Here is a 21,495-nt window from a genome sequence, read left to right on the forward strand (position 1 = left end):
ACTTTTTGTCTCCCTTCGCGTCTAATGACACGACACATCCTTTCCCCACGCATTCGATAATTAGTGCCACTCGTAAGATACTAAATATTCTCGGATTGTAATATGAATGCTGAAAATCAAGTGACACGAAAAGAAATAATCATAAAAAAGAGGACGATTCAAGGCTAACTGTCGTTTGCTCAAATTCGAAAAGAAGCAACTTCGAGTTAAAATGTTCCATTGTCGAATGATTTTATTTGGTTTCTTCTTTCGATTACACTAGGGAACAATTTATTTTTCTGTTGCATGAGATTTTTAAACGGATTTTTGATATTTTCGAGTCGCTGATTTCAAATCTGCATTCCATTACTCTCTACCGTTTTTACGCTATTTAATAATATATTTCTAACCAGTTTTTTTTTTTTTTAAATTCACTCGAGTGAATATTAAGTGCCCCCACTTCCCTGCTGGGTAGAGAGTGGTAGTAAAGCTCTAATAATATATTTCAGTTTATGATGTTATTTCCAAAGAAGAAGACAACTGTATATGTAAGTATATAAACCTGTACATTTTTTATAAATTTGCTCATTCGGGCAAAGGAGAGATTTCCGTATCGTGATCTGTGGCAGAGTAATCGCCAATTCTCGGTAAATTCCGGTTACCGTCCCGCGAAAAACAAAAAGTAAAAAATCACAGAAAGGAACCAATTCGAAAGGTATAACTCGTAGCCACCCCAGGGCAAACACGAATTTGTTTGTTTTTTTTTAAAAAAATTGCTAGTTTAAAATCTATTTGGCACCTTGGTGACTGTAATTGGCGCGACAGATCACGATTTGGAAACATTCCCCAATTAAAAAATAAACTAAACTTAAAATATCATTATGAAAAAATAAAAAAAACTGTAGATTTCTAATCATAACTTATTACAGATTTGAAACCTGCACATCTGGATTAGGTAAGATAAAGTATTTGAATAAATGCTACAAATAATTGTTACCTAGGGCAGGTCTGCCTACTTTCTACCCTTTTCGTAAAAAATTATGTTTATGTTTTATGCATCTTTTATTTATTTAGTATTTAAACTTATTTTCTACACCACTACATATAAATGACTTAAAAGTTCATATGCAACGCCACTTCGTTCAAGCTATTTCGTTTGTGAGGCATGTTGGCAAAATTGCCAAAATATCTGTAAGTTTTGGTTTTTAAATGTCTACCATTCTATAAAAAATATTTTGCAAAAAGTATAGTAGTTGGCAGGCCTGCCCAGCGTTACTTACGTCCTTATTAAAGTTTAATAAATTGTAGACAATTGTAGATTATTTCGATCTCGTTGCGATTAATGCATGAAGTAAGATAAGAAGCAAATCAATTCTTTGCATTCCGGAAAAGAATTGATGCTATATATTAAATCTGAAATGCTATTTATTTAATCTAATGAAAGCCCGAAATCATTTAAAATGGATAATACAATATTTCGTACATGAAAACTAACAAAAATAATATAGTTACCAAATATTAAGATATTAAAATTTTAATTTTCAGAATTCAATAAAAAAAATTACAGTACTTACTTGAAAATCTCTAAGAAATTGGTGCTCTCTAAACTTTCCTAGTACCGATACATCTTTTATTTTAAATGACGTAAAATATATTGCTAAAAAAACTTAATCGGCACATGAAACGTTTATGGAATTTTAGTTTTCTAGAGTTTTTCCAGTAAGTATTGCAGCTTTTTTACAACCCAGTCCCACCTGAGGGGACATCGGAGTGCAAAGGGTTAAAGGTGTCCCTTAAAATCTAAAAAGAAATGAACTTTTAAGTATTTTAAAAATAATGCAATTAATTATCTTTGGAGGGGTGAAGCAAATATATTTTTATTTTCAGCACGCAATAAGATTTGGTTTCGTTTTTTCCCCCATATTGAACTTTTGCCCCCATGTTGTTAGTTATAATGAAAGATGGTGAAATTTTCAAGGCTGTCCATAAGGGTGACCTCAAAAATATTTTTTCCAGCATTAGCACAAGATCTTAAAAATCGAATAAATATAGTTACAGGATGTTTGGAACATATATATTTTACTTGTTTTTTTTTTTTTTTCAGGTATTTCGAAAAACAATAGATTTTATTTTATAATTTCCTTTAACAACTAAGAATTTGAGAAATATTTAAGTTTTTTTAAGACACTAATGGCGAAAAAGGCTGAATACGAATTAACGCATAAACATTTTTAATCTAAAGGCACTAAAAAAATTTAATATTAAAGCTTAATAAATATTGAAACAGTTACATAAAATATTAGAAACATCATTTTCTTAACAATCTTAATTTTTTTCAAAAAAGATTCGTATGAGGTTTGTGAGCATTGTTAGTAAAATTTAATATGGTACAACAGTGTAACAAGATTCAAAATAACATAAATATTAGGAATATGAATTTTTATGCATTTTCATAGAACAAACTACTTGAACTTATGAGATTAAATCACTTCCGAAGTAAATGAAAAGGAACGTAAGATTTGAAATCAAATTTTATAGCATCAATAAAAAAAAAGGTTTTTAAATAATTTATCGGTTTAATAGAATTTTAATTAACTCATAAACTCGTTACTTAATGAGTAGGAAAGACTTTTATAAAAATTATCTTCTGCATAATTAACGTCTTCAGACGATCAAAGAAAAAAAATTCATAAGAAGAGAGGAAAAGGGTAACTGAAGTGAAGACATCCAATTGATTTAAAGCACATTTCTCACTAGAACTGGTGTTCATTTATCACACACATGGAACTGTGCTTGTTAAAGGGACAATTGATTCTTTTCATTCGGTCATCACAGTTTTATTTCTTTTGATAGAGATGGATGGTAAAAGAAAAAATAATTCGAAGAAAAATAGAGCTTTTGACCGGACAATCAACTTTCAGAATGCAATCTTCTGTTACGTCTTCGTCATATTATATTTGTTATTCCTCAGTTATATATTATAAATTTTTTTTTTGTCCTTGGGGGGGGAAATGATGTTACATTTTAGGTTAAATGTGAAGATGGTTTCCAGACTTAAATTTTGAGCGCCTGGACTCTAGTAGTGTGGCGGGGACATTTAGTGATACGGTATCGACATTGTAATATCGATATTTCTTTTGTACCTTATTTGGTGTCAATATTTTGTTCCGATAGTACCGAAAAAATTAAAATTACAATCGTTTTCGAACATTTAGAAGGCTGCGCTCACCAACCCTCAATATTGCTTTGTATTCATCGTTGTTTTACCTTAAAAAATCGATATTTTTCATTAAAAAAATTTTTTTTGTGAAAATTTTGTTTATGAAACAAATTTATTAAGAAAGGAATATTTTGTTAAGAAAAGTTTTACATTATATTTTTAATTCCGAATTTTATTTCGTGTATTTCATTCGTCAATTCCAATCTTGGATCCAATTATTAAGGCATGTAGCAGGACAAACTCATATATGGTAACTTGTTGGAGACATCATTTTGGAAGTTTGCAACAACTCCTCGTAACAAAAAGTGGCAAGTCATGAAAATAACCAATCATTTTCCAACTGCAACCAGAACTGTTACTTACGATTTAACTACTACTTTGGATAATTTTTGGCAGACAAAATTTTGGGAGAAAATTAGACTTTTTTCATTTTTAGTTGCACTAATTTCCGATTTACTTAGAAAAAGAACTCAACAGATGTGTACTTGATTTTAACTATTTACAATTTTTACTAATAGTGTTTGGCTGTAACTGGCACTTATTTTACTTTTTTTACGTATAATTTTATTATTTATTTCATTTAAGTTTATATTTTTCATTAATTTCATTTTATTAATTGAATATTAATTAGTTTAATTAGTTAAATATTAATGAGTTAGACAAATTAACAAATTCTATTTACTGCGTAAAAGCTGCAAGTATATAGAACTCAAGAAAAAAGTTAAAAAATATAGAGAAAACACGGAAAATAATAAAGATTAATGAAAAGAGAAGAAGAAAAATAAAATACTTTTGAGACATATTTAAAAAAAATATTTTTAAAAAAAAATTAAAAAGCCGGAAAACAAAATAATTAAAAGATATAATATCTTCATAAGCTCTCACGATTATATCCGCAAAAAGGAGTGCTTTAGATTATTGTATCAATATATAGCACCAAAGCAAAATATATCAATACAATAGCGTGAGTTTAATTTTTATGTAAACAAACTAATTTCTAGTAATAGTTACTAAAAACATTTATTTAAGTACCATTTTCAATCAAATGAATCGAATTAAAAGAATATGTAGTAATGTTTATTTATCAAAATATTTATTCATCAAAATAGACTATGTCTTTCAAAATTTGATAAAAAACAATGCATACCTAACTAATGTAATTAAGTTCTATATAAAATCATTGAGTTTATTTGTATGCTATTATTAATAAATGTACTAAGAATTTCTTTGTTAATCTATATTTTTACCATGTGCAAACCCAATTCGGGCAAAACCGGGGCTAAAAATTTGTGCAAAACGAGCAAATCGTGTTTCTGACTTTTTTTCAAATAAATTTTAATTTTCTAAAATCATTAAAATTTTATAATTAAATATCAACCTAATTATAAACTTTTAATTATCAAGTATAATATTATTACCTTGCGCACATCCATTTTCGGGTCAATCCAAGGTAACTAACAAATCAAACTTGCTTCAGTACTGCTGTAAGAACGTGACGTAAGACATCTCTCCATTTACGCTTCCAACTCTATTTACCCTTCTGTTTTCATATTTAGTAATCTGGCAGTCTTATTATAAAATTATTTTAAAACATTCTTGAAAGATTCCGATATTGTTGTGTATTTTCTGTTTTTTGCTTGATATGTTTTATTTCGTATATATTTTTTACTTACTGAGTTCCATTTTCTTTCCGATTTTTTTTTTTTTTTTTTTTTTTTTTTTTTTAGGGCTCCTCACACTATTGTATTGATATATTTTGCTTTGGTGCTATATATTGATACAATATTAGAAATCACTCCTTTTTGCGGAAATAATTGTGTGAACTGATGAAGAGATTATATCTTTTCATTATTTTGTTTTCCGTCTTTTTAGTATTTTTTTAAAAATATTTTTTAAAAATACTTTTTTTTCTTCTCTTTTCATTAATCTTTATTATTTCCTTATTTTCTCTATATTTATAACTAATTTTATGAGTTCTATATACTTGCAGCTTATGTGCAGTAAATAAAAAATATTAGTTCGTCTTTATAGTGCTATATCTATGCTATTTAAGTGCTATATATAGCTGCCAACTCTTCCAGTTTTCCCGGAAGATTTTTTTTAATATTTAAAGTGATAGCGAAACTCATGTTATTCCATTAAACTTTTTCTAATTATAATAATAATTATGAATGAGTTTGAAAACCACTACATATAAATAATCACAACAAATACATAAAAGCATAATAGTCTTTACGATAGCGAATTTCAACCTGGTCAAAATATAAATACATTTTTGAATACAATTGTTTAACTATCACTTGAAAAATCCATTCTCGGAAAGAATGAAAGTTGACAGGTATATAAAAATCGAAATTTAGTATCGATTCTTTAAAATCATTGAAATTAATCTGAGGGCCTGAGGCCGTTAGCGGCCCTTTTCCCATCCATCTTGAAATTTTATCTTTAAGGTGGATCTTTAATTGGAGTGGAGACATCATGGTAATTGGAGTGAAATGAAAATTAAAATATTTTGTATTTAAGAATAGGTTGCTTCGCTACAAAAATAAGCTGCCATCGGCCTGAGGTTTATGTCTCCTCTCAAGTTTTCAAAAGTAAAAATTTCATTAAATCCTGTGGTGACACAATTGCAACATGATAATCTTTGCAACTTGATAATCTAAAAAATCTGTTCTGAGATTGCGATGTATGCTCTTATTTCAGATAAACCATCTTGCTTGTGCTATTTTTCGTAGTATTTTTTTCTGGCATCTTATGAGTTTCTCTTCGAGTGATGGGGAGATGTTACACCAAGCTCGAGATGCGTAAGTTACGATGGGACGGATTATTCCGATGTAGAGTAAGCGTTTGAGTCTGAGTTCCATATTAGAGTTCTGAAGAAGGATTTATTAATTGTGGCAGGCTGTTTGTGCTTTGTTGGTAACTGATTTGACATGATCTTGACAATTGAATTTATTGTTTAAGATCAGATCAAGATATTTTGGCGCTTTTGACAATGGGGATAGTTTCGTTACGGAGAACAACTTAATTTTTTGGGAGAATGGTTTTTCTTTTATGTTGAATAATTAGTAGTTTCGATTTTTGTCCGTTAGCTTTTAACTTCCAGTCTAGACACCAGGTTCCTATCTCATTCAGCTTTTCGTGGAGTTTCTGTAGGGGCAATGTTTTGACTTTACGTCGATTCCAGTGCTATCTCTGAAAAATGCTTTGATTCTATTTAAGTCTTGTCTGTCCACAGGAAAGTCGTAGGTAAATACTATAAATACGTGGCAGTTAGTAAAAATTTACTTCTTTTTTATTAAAGAAAAATAAAATATGAACCTACTTATTGCACCAAAAATTACTTTCAACTAATATTAATAAATCATACTCATTCCAATTAAAAGTTTAAAATAATTATTATTCATACTTTAACGCTTTATCATTTGGCATTGCCATACATCATGTCATACTTTAGTGATCTATTTTGAGCATTGTAGACAGGTTCAGATTTTCTGCTTTACTGGAACCACATGCTCTCCGATATTTTTGGTTTTTGCTGCTAGTGTCAGTTAGGTGCATATTTTCCAGTGGTCGTGAACTAAAGCAGAAATTTTTAAAACAGACAGAATTTGTGAAAAATTCAGCAGAGTTAAAAAACTTGGTCATTTGTTTATCTGACCTCCTAAATTATTCGGACCTCTATTTAACGAAGTCGCTAAATCCCTATAATAAGTTCGTCATATGCAAAATTCGTTAAGTAGAAAATCACCTTTTGAAATACTTAAACAACACAAAACAGGTTTTAAATGCATAAACACTAGGCATAATTTAAATATTAGTATTTAATACCTTTATCTTGCAAACTAGTATCTACTATTTATTTCATAAATCTTAACCATAAAAGAAATCTGCATGGAAAGCAAGAATAGAGCAAAACATTATCCAGTGTTACACTATCATGCTACATACCTTTTCAACTAAAAAAAAGTTGAATTTGTGTGTAAAATTATGGCTGCATTTATTGTAAAAGTAATTTTAAACGTACGTTACCACATGCGTTCTTAGGTTTAATTGCTAGTGGTAAAATCTGTCAATTTTGTCTGAGATTTTCGTTTGAAATGCAAACAAAAAGGGAAAGGGGTTTTACTGCTTTCTCTAGAAGTTAACTAGCTTCGAAAATCAATTCAAAGTCATTTTCGCCATATAATGCGTTTACAAGTTTGGGATATTTTGGGAAATAAGGAAAGTGGATCTCAAAGAAAAGTTCGTTAAATAGAAAATTTACTTTGCTATTTGGAAGTTATTTTAGGAAAAAATTTCCAAAATGTTCTTGGTTCCTCGAAAAAAAATTGCAAAATAGAGAAATTCGCTAAGTAGAAGTTCGTTAAATAGAAGTCCGACAGTATGTGTAGTGGTGGGCAAATTTGTTTGAATTCGATTTTATCAAAATGTTACATTATTTTGTTACCACTAATAGAAATATTTTCTGAAACTAGGGAAATTCGGCAGTAATTGGAGTAACATATCAAGACTAAAAACATGGTGAAAACTATTTTACGAGGTTATCGTAAATATTATAGGCTTTAATTTCTCGTCAACTTCAGTCAAACTTCTGACAGTCTGCTAACACAATTGAAGCTCTTTAATAATAACAGATAAATCCCACATTTCCTAAAATTCACAATGTTTTCATTTATAACTTCTAAAGAAAAGCATTTGACAAAACAAAAGAAATCTCGTTTTCCAACAAAATAGAAAGCTTCCTCAAAAGAGCAGCATCTGAGGAAGTTCGACCATGCGAAGATCCCCAATAACTTTCATCACCAAGTTCTCCAGACTGTTTCCTTCCACCTCCCCCATCAGTTTTGCTTTTAAAGACGGATGTTACGGTACCGTGCTTAAAACAGACCATCGATCCAGCTCGGGTTCAACCACCTTTTACAAATCGCTTTTGCTTGTTTCCGTCCATGAAAAATAGAAGTGGTTGATGGGCTTCTATTATAGGCTGATTTCAACATTTGCCCACCCCCTTCTATTTCATACAATTCTTGTTGACATTCAATTGAAGGTTGTTGTTGTTGTCAAATAGATATTAGATTTAAAGGTTGTTGCCTATTATTATTGCCTGATGATCTTACCAGGCTTGTCATTTTCAAAAGATGATTTAATTCTATTAATAAAGTTATTATTTTATGTTAAAACAGAGGAATTTTTTAAATGTAGGCAAAGAATTTGCTTCTTAAATGAAGTATAACTACTCTTTTTTGGTACTGGTTTCATTTATTTTTTGACAATTAACCCTTTGCTCTCTGCGCTCTTTCAACAACGTTAAAAACGGACGTAATCACTAAAAGTTTGCAAGATGAATCTCTTTTCGCACTCTTACCATATAATACCTGAAAACCATTAATAAAAAAGTCAATCGACATTAATGTGCAAAAATATCAACATTTAGGTAAATAATTTAAAAGTGACGAGAAAATTTAAAAGTGAAGATTCGAGAGTCACTGGAGTGGAAAGGGTAAAACATTTACAACTTTTTATAGTTTTTTGCAATTATTTCTTCACAAACTATTTTTATTTAATATTTATTCTTTATGTATTTATTTATCCATCATTTATATATTGAATATTTATTTATCTATTATTTATATATTTAATATTTATTTACCTAATATTTATATATTTATCATTTATTTAATATTATTCAATATTTATTCATTATATATTTATTTTATTTAAACCATTTTTATTAAAAAAAAGCACCCTATAAAAGATATTTTATTTTATAACCGTCGTTGAACAGCCGACACAATATTTTTTTTTTTGGGGGGGGGGTTACAACTACTAATGTTCCATAGCCTTGTAATTTTATACCCAATCCAAAAGACAAGGGAACTCCTGGATCAAGTATTGGGAAAAATTTTCCTTCGTGGTGGACTTTTTGATGAAACTGACCCGCATTTGCTTCACATAGAGAAGAAGACCACGAGAACCTCCCACAGTTAGCCTGGTGGCAAGGGGACTCTAACCCATAATCCATCTACCACTGAGGATGTTTCACGCCAGCACTGTGGTCGGTGCAAGCCGGATGCGGAATTCGTATCGACCAGCCATTGCCGAGATCGAACCCCGGTTCGCCTCATTGGAAGGCGAACGCTTTATCCCCTGAGCCATCGCGGTTTCTAAAAACGATATTGCAGATATTGCATTATATAATAATATTTAATTGTTATTTTAGATTAATAATTCTATAAGGAATAAAAGGAAACATACCCATACCAGCCAACTTTTACACGCTTCAGAAAATATTTTTCCTAGTGGTAGTAAAATAACTATTCAAGTGATATTGTAGGCAACTACTTAATTCATCGTTTGCCATCACTTGAAGTATAACAACGTAACTAGCTGGTTCTCTTAACGTATGTTTAAATTATTTAAATATAGTGTTAGTTAAAAGTATATTAAATCAAATTTGAAAAACAAGAATCAAGTATGAATGCAAATATTTTGCTACCACATTAATAATAAAATAAAATATACTCTCGATATTTCAAAGTTGATTTATATAACCTTTCCTTTGTCGTTGGCAGATTTTTGACAATGGTTGTATATATTTTCTCTATTACTTTCTATTTTATTACACCTAAGTAAATGTTAATATCGTTCTGACCCCTGTAAATATTATTATACTGTTCAATAATTGGTTTACTATAAACTTACATTGTAATTTTTCTGAATGAACATATATATATATATTGAATAGTGTCTAAACTGACGAGTAAAACAACGCACCGTAAGACCGCAAGTGGACAACTTAACAAAGGCTTCAATGTATACATAAATATAGTTCGGGGCTATCGCTTTCTTAAAAGAAAGCTCGAGGGGAATCACATTCTAAGGATGTTATTTATATCACTCAACCATTAATCTTCTGGTTTGGATCAAGTATCCCAATTTAGGTGAATAAACTAAAACGCACTAATTATTTTGAATAATTTTATTAATGGAAGTGTTTTTATTTTCTTTCTTCTACTCTAAAGAAACTTTCAATTTGTTTTTCTGACAGAAGGATTAAGTTTTCTAAAACGGAATAATATATGAAAATTTCTTTTGGTTGTTATCCTTTTAAATTATGCAGATTTCAATACGATGCATCGTAACAGAAAAAAAAAGATATTAGGTAAAATAGAGAAATACAAGTTTGTTTAAAAAAATAACTTATAAAAATAGTAAACAAATTTTAAAATATAAAAAAAAGAAAAAAGATTTTTTTTCTAGCAGCTGTAAGCTTGAGACAGAGATCTAAATTAACCTCAAGATCAAATAAAAATTAACCTCAAGACCTAAATTTTTCATCAACCCCAACCAAAGAAATTTATAATAGTATTTCATATTATCTTTTCGGAGGAAATGTTCAAGTTTTTTTTCTTCCTTTTTTTAGGCAAGAAGATTAAGTTTTCTTCAAGAGGAGAATATATGAAGATTTCTTTTGGATGTTCTCGTTTTAAATTATACAGATTCCAATATGATAATGGTGACAGAAAAAAATAAAGCAAATGAAAGTTTGTTTAAAAAATAAACAATAAAATAGTAAACAAATTTTAAAAAAAAAAATTGTTCGGAGCGCTACTAGCTTGCGGCAGACAACAACTTCAAGATCTAATTTTTCCACCAACTCCAATCAAAGGGATGTATATAATGGCATTTCATACGCAATTACGCACATACTCAATGCTTTTGTTGCTTCTTCCTGGAGAAAGATAATTCACGTCCATCCCTTGTTCGGAATTCCAGTCATAATTTAGTTAAACCAGAACCTCATCAGCTTCTTTAGGGATACTCCTAAGCACGATCGACCATTCCATGGTGTTCTATTTAGACAAAGACATACGCCCTGTGATCGTCGACAATCGTTGAAATGGCTACCATCCCCTTTAGAACACAAAAGAACTTCAAAGAAAATGGCGCTTTCAGAATCTTTGTTCTGAGTAATATAATGGAAAGAGTCATGAAAAGAATTGGGTGGGCAACATTTGCTCGTTGTTTTTTTCCATGAAAAGATGTCTGTTTAAACTCCAGTTTGTAATTAGAACCGAAAAAAGAACCAATATCGTGATTCGAATTGAGAATGTATCTCTTTATTTGGGTGAGTTCAGTTAGTTTTCATTTATTTATTTGGTCTATTGAGAAGATAAAGATTACTTCTCGCTAGGGAAAACTTGATTCTGAGAACTTATGATCTTCAATTGTTAAGTCATTATAAAGTTTTGATGTAATGGCCACCTTGAAGAAATGCTTTATTTTTAATGATTACAGAAAGAATACGATTACTATTATCCAACATATTTCAATTATAAAGAATAAATGCCTACATTTGAATCGCTTATGGCAACAACTCAACAATTTAGAATGGATTTCTCATTAATAGTTTTACCCGTTATAATTTCCAGATAAAGAAAATTATAGTGTCTAGGAAACTATAGTGTTAAAATTATAGTAGTCTAGAATAGATTACCATATTTTTTTTTTCAATCGAAATAGAAGTACTCAGAATAGAAATACAAGAAATGTTTATGAATATTTCAAATTTTTATACATATACTCAACATATTTTGAGCAAATAATAATAGAATATTGAGAACAAAATATGAAAAAACTTGTTTGAAATTAAACCAACAAATTTCCATCTTTCCTTAATGTCGAGATGAGATAACCATCTAATACAGTAAAGGAAAAATTAAGTTTAAATTTGGAAAGTGACACATTTCATACAGTTAACCATGAAAAACATAATACAGTTAGCCAATAAGCTGTAAGTAATTAATATTTTGGAGAAAATGAGTAAAAAGAGCAACATTTTAAGTGCAGATATTATTAGTCACTTTCGAAAAAACTTTGCCCCATTCTTGGCAAAGGTTTTCAAAATTTGTACAATTTTCATTGATACATTGTTTGCATCTTACACATCTTTTTCAGTCGTTATTTTTAATTGTGGTATTGTATTCTTCTCCAGAGCTAATACACTGATATTCATGAAATTCTGAGTGTGTAGAATAACGTATATGGCTCTATCGAGAAGGTTATATGGTTTTATCGAATAGTATGTTAATCAGAATGTAATATACAAAGTTCGTATGGTCCTCAAAAATTTAAAAAGTGATTTTAATATTGTACTAAAAAAGCCAAGAATTTCTTTTTATTAGATTTCATCTTAAAATTACGAAACAAATAAAAACCAAATGAAAAGCACAAAAGGACCACTAAGAAAGCGCTGGTGAAGATTAATTTACTAAAATACATCTTAGTTTTTTTTTTTTTCGGATTTTTTTTTTTACGACGGATCCTTGATATTAATGAAAAGTGGTCATCTCCCCGCGATTTTATGTGGCCATGTATTCTAAAATTGATGAGATGGACGCTGAATTTATAGCGTCACTTCATTATAATATTCCCCTGCTTTTTTTCCCCCCTAAGGTAGGTAGGTAGGTAAGTACTTTATTTACGTCGCACTACAGCTGCACAAGCGAATGATCTGAAAACATGATGCCATCGCAAATGTGATCCTCAGCAGAGGGGATGGCTCCCCTATTTTGATAGTCCGACGACCTGCGCGTTAAGTCGAGCAAGTGGTCACCCATCCGTTTACTGACCGCAACCAGTGACTTCGGTGTTTTTTCGATCAGTCCACTGCGGGACTTTTACTTAAGAACAAAGATTGGACTTTATATGTGTTTTAAAGGTCCAGCTAGTTTTAAAAAAATTACGCATTGAAAAACAACACGAAATTACTTAATTCACAAAAATATTTGACCCCTTAATAAAGCAAACATTAAAATTTACATACTTTTTGTGGTCATGAAAAATAATAAAAATGCTTTGTTCAAATTGATTAAAAAATTAAACTGCTTCCTGCGAAACAGCATCTGCAATTAATTGAAAAATATCAGCGATATTTAAATCTCACCTCTATGGGCATCTTACCTAGACTTAACCTAACTTTAAATTTACAGGTAGATATAAAAGGTTGGCTTTAAATAAGGAATTATCCCAAAGAGATGGATGAAAAACGGACGAAAAACGTTACATTAGTTTTCAATTCAATTTCGTAACGACACTATAAAACAGAAACGAAATGCTAATCACAAAGAAGACTTAATTAAATGTTTAAAAAGTAGAAAAACTAAACTCACTGAATAATTTCAAATTATCCTTTTCTCAGAATTAAGCATTTTTTTACATTCCAGTTCCTAAAAAAATGAGAAGTATAAGAAAATCATGAAATGATTTGAAAAAGCCGATCGATAATTTATAATTAAATTTAAAAGTTATTTATCTATTATTATTCTTAATTTTGATACTTCAAAACAATGTTTAATAGATATTTTTCAATTCTCGTGAAATTAGGTCATTGTTATAAATATGGTTGCAAGTTAGTATGCTTTTGTCAAACGAACTATTCTATTCTAACGAAAATTTATAACTGTTAGCTGGAAATAATTTTTAATCTTTTACATCCTGAATTTATTTAAAAGAAATTTTAATTCTCTCAACAATTATTAAGAGGCTACAAAATTATCTAGGAATCCATCATCATCTCACCATAAACCATAAAATATTAATTAAAAAATTCCATAATTGCATTCAAATGACTATGAATTTGTAAAAATTAAAACAATAGCTAATTAAAAAAATTATACACTAAGTAACTATCAGAATTTTAATCCTCAGTTCTCCTCGTGAAACGATAGTTCTTGCACTTAAAACTGCTTCTCAATTTCTAAGGAACAGTGTGTTATGTCAGCAAAAACTTGCTCATCGAAGCCTAAACTTCGAACTTTTTTCCGTAGTAAAAATTTCTCGTCTCAACCTTGGTTTAACTGGAGGATTTGTCTTTAACACAATGAGCATCGACCATGTGGGGTGTCTTCTTTGATATACCTCTTACGTAATATATAATTGACACCTACACTGTCGTTTGATTCTGCGAGGAACAACCTGGCAGATCTTTCAAGGTCATAGGACGTTGATGGCTTACGGAGATTCGATACGGTTTCCGTCGTACGGTACTCTGGGTTCCGAACATGGGAGGAGATTTTCAATACAACTTCCTTTTCTTAATATCTATAATTTGGGATCCTTGCAAAGAAGTTGCATATGAAGCACGCCATGCGGTTGAATCGCGTAAGAAACAAGGTCACTTGGATTAGACACAAGAAGCTCTCTCTCTTGTTCAGAATTGAATCATTGTTTTTCATTTCAGAAAAAGGGTTTTCGTGTGTTGTTTTTCTGAAGCGTGTGGAGGCAATTTCGGGATTTGGACATCGTTAGGAGATGTTAATAATAGGCAAGTGAAATGATAAAAGCGAATAATGATGTGTGAAATAACGGATGAATGACGAATGGTTCGAAACTGATAGGCGTAAACAAGCATCTTGGATTCATACTTAACGATGCTGCAAACTGGTTTTTGATTAGTTAAAAATCATCGGTTAACAGAGGTATAATATGAAAGTGTTGATTCGGTAATTACTTTTATGAAAGACTAGTAATGTTTGATGTCTATGATAATAAAATAAATGGTTGGATTGTTGGTCGCTGTGGAATGCGAATTAAAGGTTAAATGAATGTTAACGGCTGTTAGTTATTATTATTATTATTTCTTTTATTTGTTAGATTGCAGACTGCAAAAATGCTATTAAACTTCAATGATTTGAATAGGAAAAAGGTTTTAATGTTTATTTCATAGTTTTTCCAAAACTTTCTTTGATTATCGCTAGCTAACTTTGCAAAGCAAACATTTCTTAATGTTTACTTCCTAAACATTATCAAAGATAGAAAGGTGTCCCTAAATTAATATCTTTTTTAAGAAAGGTGATAAAAGGTGTGTAATAGAATGCCTGTCTCTAAACTTGAGCTGGAAGTCATTTTTTTTAAAAAGCACGGGTTTTTTATTTTAAAAATTTGAATTTTTAATTGTTAGTTGTTATTTTTAATAGACGATTCGATAATATTATAGGTAGAACAGCATATCGAGTAAATGGTCTCTGTAATTTTGCTGACACATATGCATTCTTTTGTTTAAATTTTCAATTATCATTTTATTTTGCAAAAAAAAAATGTGGTTGAATTTCGTTTATGCAGTACTGAAAGGCTTAAAATAGAAATAAATAATAAAAATCAAAGGAAAGGGTCTCACAGCGTTCAATCACGTGGTCTTGCAATACTGCAAATTGCATGATCAGAGAATCACCCAACTTTTTTTCGTGTTGAGCTCCATTTTTAATAAGCCAAACAGTAATGGATTACATTTCCATTTCTGCAAAATTGCTTAAAAAGTAAAGACCAATTCGTTCATCTTGAAATTGGTATTTTAATACCGCTTTTTATGAAAAGTATCGTTTACAAAGAATGCAAAGGATTTATTTGTAAGTTCTACATGCTTCCAAGGTTTCTTCTGCCTACTTCCCTTCTAGCTATATTCCTACTTACGTAATTTTAATAAATTCTGTGGTCTTCATACGCTATATTACGGGTACACAACTTGCGACCCCTGATTGGACAATGAGAAGACTTTTGCTCTAAATCCAAAACCTAATGGGATAAAAACTACGCAACTAAAATAAGAACTTTTAAGTTTTATTCTAATTACTTTTTAAGTTTTTAAACAAAATTTAAAGTAGCACCTTTAGTTCTCATAAAAATTCCAAAATATATAGGTACTAATTGAAGTTGTCTAAAGATTAAATTTTTTTTAACATTTTATTTTTCGTTTAAAAAAAAAAAGAATATGTTGAAGGAGATGCTTTAGAACCAAAATATGCTCAAAACAATTGTATAAGTGTTCATTAAAAAATGATAAGGTTGTAGTAATTATTATAAGGTTAAAAAATTATAAAATGAGATTTTCCACAGATGAAATTTAAAATCTACTTTAGTTTCATTAAAGAAGATAAAATGTACAAAACTTCAGTCGAAAATATTTATGTATGAGTTAATACTCTTTACATAATTTGTGGCATTTTGACTTTTATTTAAGATAACTTTGTACCTCTCTTAATACACATATTTAAACTTTCAGTAGTATTTAAACTGTGTTTTTGTTGTTTCGAACGACACTTGGACAAGCCAAGATCGCTAACCACTGGCCATGCAAATCAAGTCAAGGACACACGTTTGACAAAAAAGCACCACTAGGGTAAAAGCGAGACTTGTCAGAACCCCCCAATAGAAAGCAGCACCTCTCATACTCTAGGCCACTTGCACAATTTAAACATAGATTTAATGGAGAAGAAAATTTTCTTCAGATCCTTATGCACACATGGTACTTCTCAACCGCAAAAACAGGATTTTCAATCCAAAGATTTTATGTATACTAAGCGGGTCTTAGAGGGTCATGAGGATCGAACCCCAGCCCCTCTAAACCAAAGACCGATGCTCTAACTACTGAACTGCACCAGATCTTGTTTAAGCTGTTGATGTGAACATTAATTCATTGCTGCTTAAAGAAGTCAAAGAAAAAAATTCCCATGTCAACTTCTATGTCACATCATATGTCACTGTAGGCAGTAATGATTTACATAATTTGCCCTAAAATTATTTAAAATTAAATTTAGCAATAACTTTTTTTTTTTATTTCAATCATTTTTTTTTTTGTTGAAACGTATAAAGTGGAAGATGAGAAATAAATGTTTCACGTATTATTCACCAAGTAAAAACTAAGCAAATGACAATGATTGTAAAACTGGTTGTATTTATGTAAACGAAGTCTATCTTCGGTTGTAGTTTTAACCGAATTCCCCATTACGCACTATCGATTGTTGTTAGGAACCTATCATATTTAAATTGCATTTCAGTTTATTATTCTAACTAGATTATTAACCTCAACCTACAATTCTAAAAATAGTAAAATATTAATGATTTGAGAAAGATAATCTCCCACAAAATCTCAGTTAAAATCAGAAATAACTAAAATCGCCTTAAATAGGATTTGCATATTTGAAATTTTGTTTGGATTTATGTTATAGTGTATTTGTATCATTTCTCATTATGTCTCATTATATAAATGAGATTTTGAGATATGAAGCTTAATTTCAGACAAAAGTCTTAAATATTGATTTCTGAACAAAATAGACTACTAAAGTTTTAAATTTATAAATACATTTAATAAATTTAATATTATGAAAATTTAAATGATTAATGTTTATTTCAATGTTTTCTGTTTAATCAATAACACTAATATCGTTTGTTAAGCCTAATATTTTTCTCCAAGTGTCATTTTTAAACAGATAATTCTGACGAATTTAATTAATATATATTTTTCTTTTTTGATAAAGAAAAATCTATTGAACTCCTTAGGAAGACTAAATCAATTAAAAATAATCTGAAATTTAATTCTTTCATCCGAATACTTCTATTAACCCTTTGACGCAGAATTTTTATTAAACCTATTTTTCATACTTTTGTTTCTTTATTTTGTTTAAATTTAGGTCAAAACAAATGAAAAATGTTATAGTAAGCATTTTAAAAATTTATTCGTATGAAAAACATCATGGAACACTGGTGTATTTTTATGCCTTAATGGTAAAATCTTCCAAACACGGCTCACTTCCAAACAATTTTTCAAATTTACACTAATTTGCAGTTATTGAGATAAACAGTTATTCATCATTAAAATTTCTTTAATTTACGAAATCAATTTTTTTTATAAATTTTTGAATATGTATAAAAAAAATATTTTCTTCAAGCTACTTTTTATGAATTTTATATTTTAGTACAAATATAATTCCGATAATATGGAAAATATTTTTTAGTAACTATTAGAGTGTCTTTTATAACTAAAAAATATGTAAACATATGTTTGCCTGTAATTAAAGCATCAGAAAAATATATATACAGGGCGTCTCAGTTAAAAGTTTCAGAACTCCTAAGAGGGGTAGGGTGCATCCTGACGACTCGAAATCATATAGCAATGCGGGGTCGATAATGCCTTCCTGGATGCCACCCTACCCCTCTTAGGAGTTCTGAAACGTTTAACTGAGACACCCTGTATATAAAAGAGACACTCATCTCCGTCCAAGGATTAAACAAAGTTGATTCTAAACTGTTAACTATTACTTTTTTTTAACTCGCTTTCTTAATTTTTTCTCTCCTTAATTTCAACAATAAGCTGTAAAGACAATTTTTATGGCATTGATAAGTTTATAAAAGCACAAATAAACGTTTTATGACTCGCTGGAATTGGTTGCTTAGGTATTGCGAGAGAAATCTGAAAATAGCAGTTTTCGTTGTCTGGACCGTTTAGAATCTGTTTTGATTCTAAATTAGCTATTTTTTCTTCGTTTTGACGAGTGTTTTTTTTTTGGGGGGGGGGGGGAGAATCAAGTAGTTTCTGTATTATGGTTTATTATTATTATTGATACTTTCTTGCCTTTTTTTTTTCTTGCTCTTCAAACACAGTTGTACTTTATACGACATGAAGTCAATTCCGAAAAGCATTAGCTAACTATTTTTATATGAGTCTTAAAATAATTATTGCTCTATAGAATATTTTTGAAACACGCAAAATATATTTAATTCAGAAAACATGTTTTCAACAAGTCAAAAATTCAAGTCGGATATAATTTGGATACTTCCCGCTCATCTCCGGCTAACAAGGTCTTGTTTTAACTAATGATAATTTGACAAATTGACCAGACTTTGTTTTTACGACGATTCTATTAGAATTATAAAAATTAAGTTAGAATTTTGCATCAAGCTGGAAAATTTTTTTACAATGGATTTATTTCTCTAAGTTCATGAAAATTTTTGTCCAGAAATCGACTATTCAACGAATTTCACAAAATGCTTTGATTTTTTTCCGTTGACACCATACTTTTCCTCACGCGTGCACAACAATGAACTTGTCTGTGGGGCGACTTTTCCTAAACATGGTTAAGTATAGTCTGTCTATGGAAAGAACTTTCCTTACCATTCATCTAGTGTCTGCGACTGTGGACGAGGTTGACACTTGAAACGTGACTTTACTGTGGACAAATTGAAATAGTTACGAGGTTTAACTATTTCAAGTTGGGGTGTTAGGCGAATGTTTAAGACAGGCTGTGACTGCGATCGTCGGCGAGAGAAGCTCCCCTCTTTGAATTGTGCTATTTCTTCTTGCCATACCAGGCGGGTGAGGCGAGTTCTTAATATAGATAATTTATATGAGCTGCTATGCTTTTTATGTAACATAAGCCAATAACATTGACTTCCCACATTGTCGAAACTGAATTGAGTTTTGTAATTGCCCACTGATTTTGTACCGCTTTGGCACCTCCTGCCATATATAGTTATATAGCCTGCTCTATAGTCGACTAATATCCGTAGGCGAAATATTTAATGGAGGAAGTACCCCAGACGAATTATGCCTTCAATGACCTATCCCTACCACAAATTTGAACAATTAGATATTTAAATGAATTGATACGACAATGCAATTCAGACAAAAAAAAGAAGCATCGAGATATTCTTGAACGCATGACGTGTCCATTAAAGAAATTTTATTTAATTAGAATTATACATTCTGACTAAGCCTTATACTTATATGAAAACTTTTATTCAAATGTCATACATAAAGTGTCATTGGCCGGCATTCTCTAATATTTCTTATGTGTTAAAAAAAAATGCAAATCTCTGACTTTTTTATAAGTTGTGTATAAAAGTGTTTTTTTCTTTTTTCAAGGTGAAAAAGATGAAATGTCGAGATCATTCACAGCAAGAACGAAAGAAAACTAAAGAAGGGGGAGGGCGTCATAAAGCGTGTCGAGAAAAGTTGACGGATTACCCTCTATTCCCAGTCATTCGAAAAAGAAGTTGCCGGTCAAAACAAAAACCAAAAGATAACTACTCAAAAGAAGCCGAAAGGAAGTGAAGCGAAGTGAGGAGAAATCGTCTGCGACTGTCTGAAGTGTTAACGAAATATAACAATAACGTGGAATGAAAAGCTATCCACTGCCGCCATAATAGTCCAACATAAATATAATAAAATATAATAATTGAAAGTAAATGAAGACTCCAATAGTGATTGCTAACTCTTTAACTAAACTCTTAATTCCTTAACATAGTTACAGCAATCAAATTTTGAACTAAACCACTGTGTTTGATGGCAGTACAAATTGCAATTCATTTTTGACCACTGCAAACAGAATTGCGATGTTATTGCCAATTAAAATTTCATTGCCTTTTTCTCAAATTTCAAATGCTATGCGCTGGATGATAATATCAGTTTAAATCGTTTCCTGACAGCTACGAGCAGAGAATTCATCTTTAAACGCAGTTTATCGTCATTCGAAATTTCATGATTTTACGACTGGCTAGAGTGCTCCAACTTTGCTTTTTAAAAAATTCTGTGCCTGATTGCAATACAAATTACAATTGTTTCCTAAATGTTACATACAAAATCAAACTTCTTTTTTGCCGATCGAAATTCCAATCACTTTCCGATATAAATAAACTAACAGCAATGTACGCAAAAATAAGTAATAAAATTTTAAAAACCAAGTTTTCCAAGTGGACTTATTATTAGAAATTAATTCTACTTGTTAAATCCATTTGAAAAACATTATTTTTAAAAATTTTACTTTATTTCATTATTTTCAAGAGTTGTTTATTTTTAGTACGTGCCAGAATTAGTATTTATGTTAGGGAAATAAAAACATTAATCCAACCATCTTAAATAGAACATCAATAAAAATACTTAGAGAAAAACATTAGAAAAAATTTAATGTCATTCAGTTTCAGGTCGAATTTACTTCTTTGATGAGTTATTTCGTTGTTATGCTTAAGAAAGTTTTGCCTGGTTAACCTATCTGACTTTTTTCTTAAATTTCAAAAAACATCTGCGCGGATGCAGATAAACTTCACCTAAACCTTTGGCATTTTATTAATTTCAATGAAGGTAAACATCTGCTCCAGTTTTAGTCTCAGTCTGACCTCATTGTGGACATTTTATGAATGCTTCGTAAAGTTCCTGACACTTGGCATTGAACAAACAAATGAATTTAAGTAAGAACATTCTCAAAGAATCTCACTGTTTATATTCTTACGTGAATATAATTCGTTCAAATTATCTACATAATTATTTAGGTCATGGTTCATAAAAACAGCCACTGGTGTTCTTTTTTGTCTTACATCAGATAATCCATGACTTAATCTTTTTTAACGATCCGCTAAAAATATCTCTTCTTTCGAACACGACATTAATTCTTTGAAATTGTTAGAACTACCTATCAATAAAAATTAACAGTTAATGGTCTGCGTTTATGATCCATTACAAA

General features: G+C 30.1%; 1 long non-coding RNA gene across 2 annotated transcripts; it reads left to right on the forward strand.

The window, feature by feature from the left end:
* The first annotated feature begins 241 nt into the window (after window positions 1-241).
* LOC147816455 (uncharacterized) lies at window positions 242-20,713 on the forward strand. 2 transcript variants are annotated; one of them, XR_015434769.1, is made up of 2 exons: window positions 242-527; window positions 19,902-20,713. It is a non-coding gene; the product is annotated as an uncharacterized LOC147816455 (long non-coding RNA). The 2 variants fall into 2 exon arrangements; XR_015434782.1 differs by lacking the exon at window positions 242-527 and adding an exon at window positions 10,635-11,330.
* Window positions 20,714-21,495: the final 782 nt, after the last annotated feature.

Source organism: Parasteatoda tepidariorum, chromosome 1 (assembly GCF_982258835.1).
Source record: "Parasteatoda tepidariorum strain Cologne lab strain chromosome 1, Ptep-v5.0, whole genome shotgun sequence".
Taxonomy (NCBI): domain Eukaryota; kingdom Metazoa; phylum Arthropoda; class Arachnida; order Araneae; family Theridiidae; genus Parasteatoda; species Parasteatoda tepidariorum.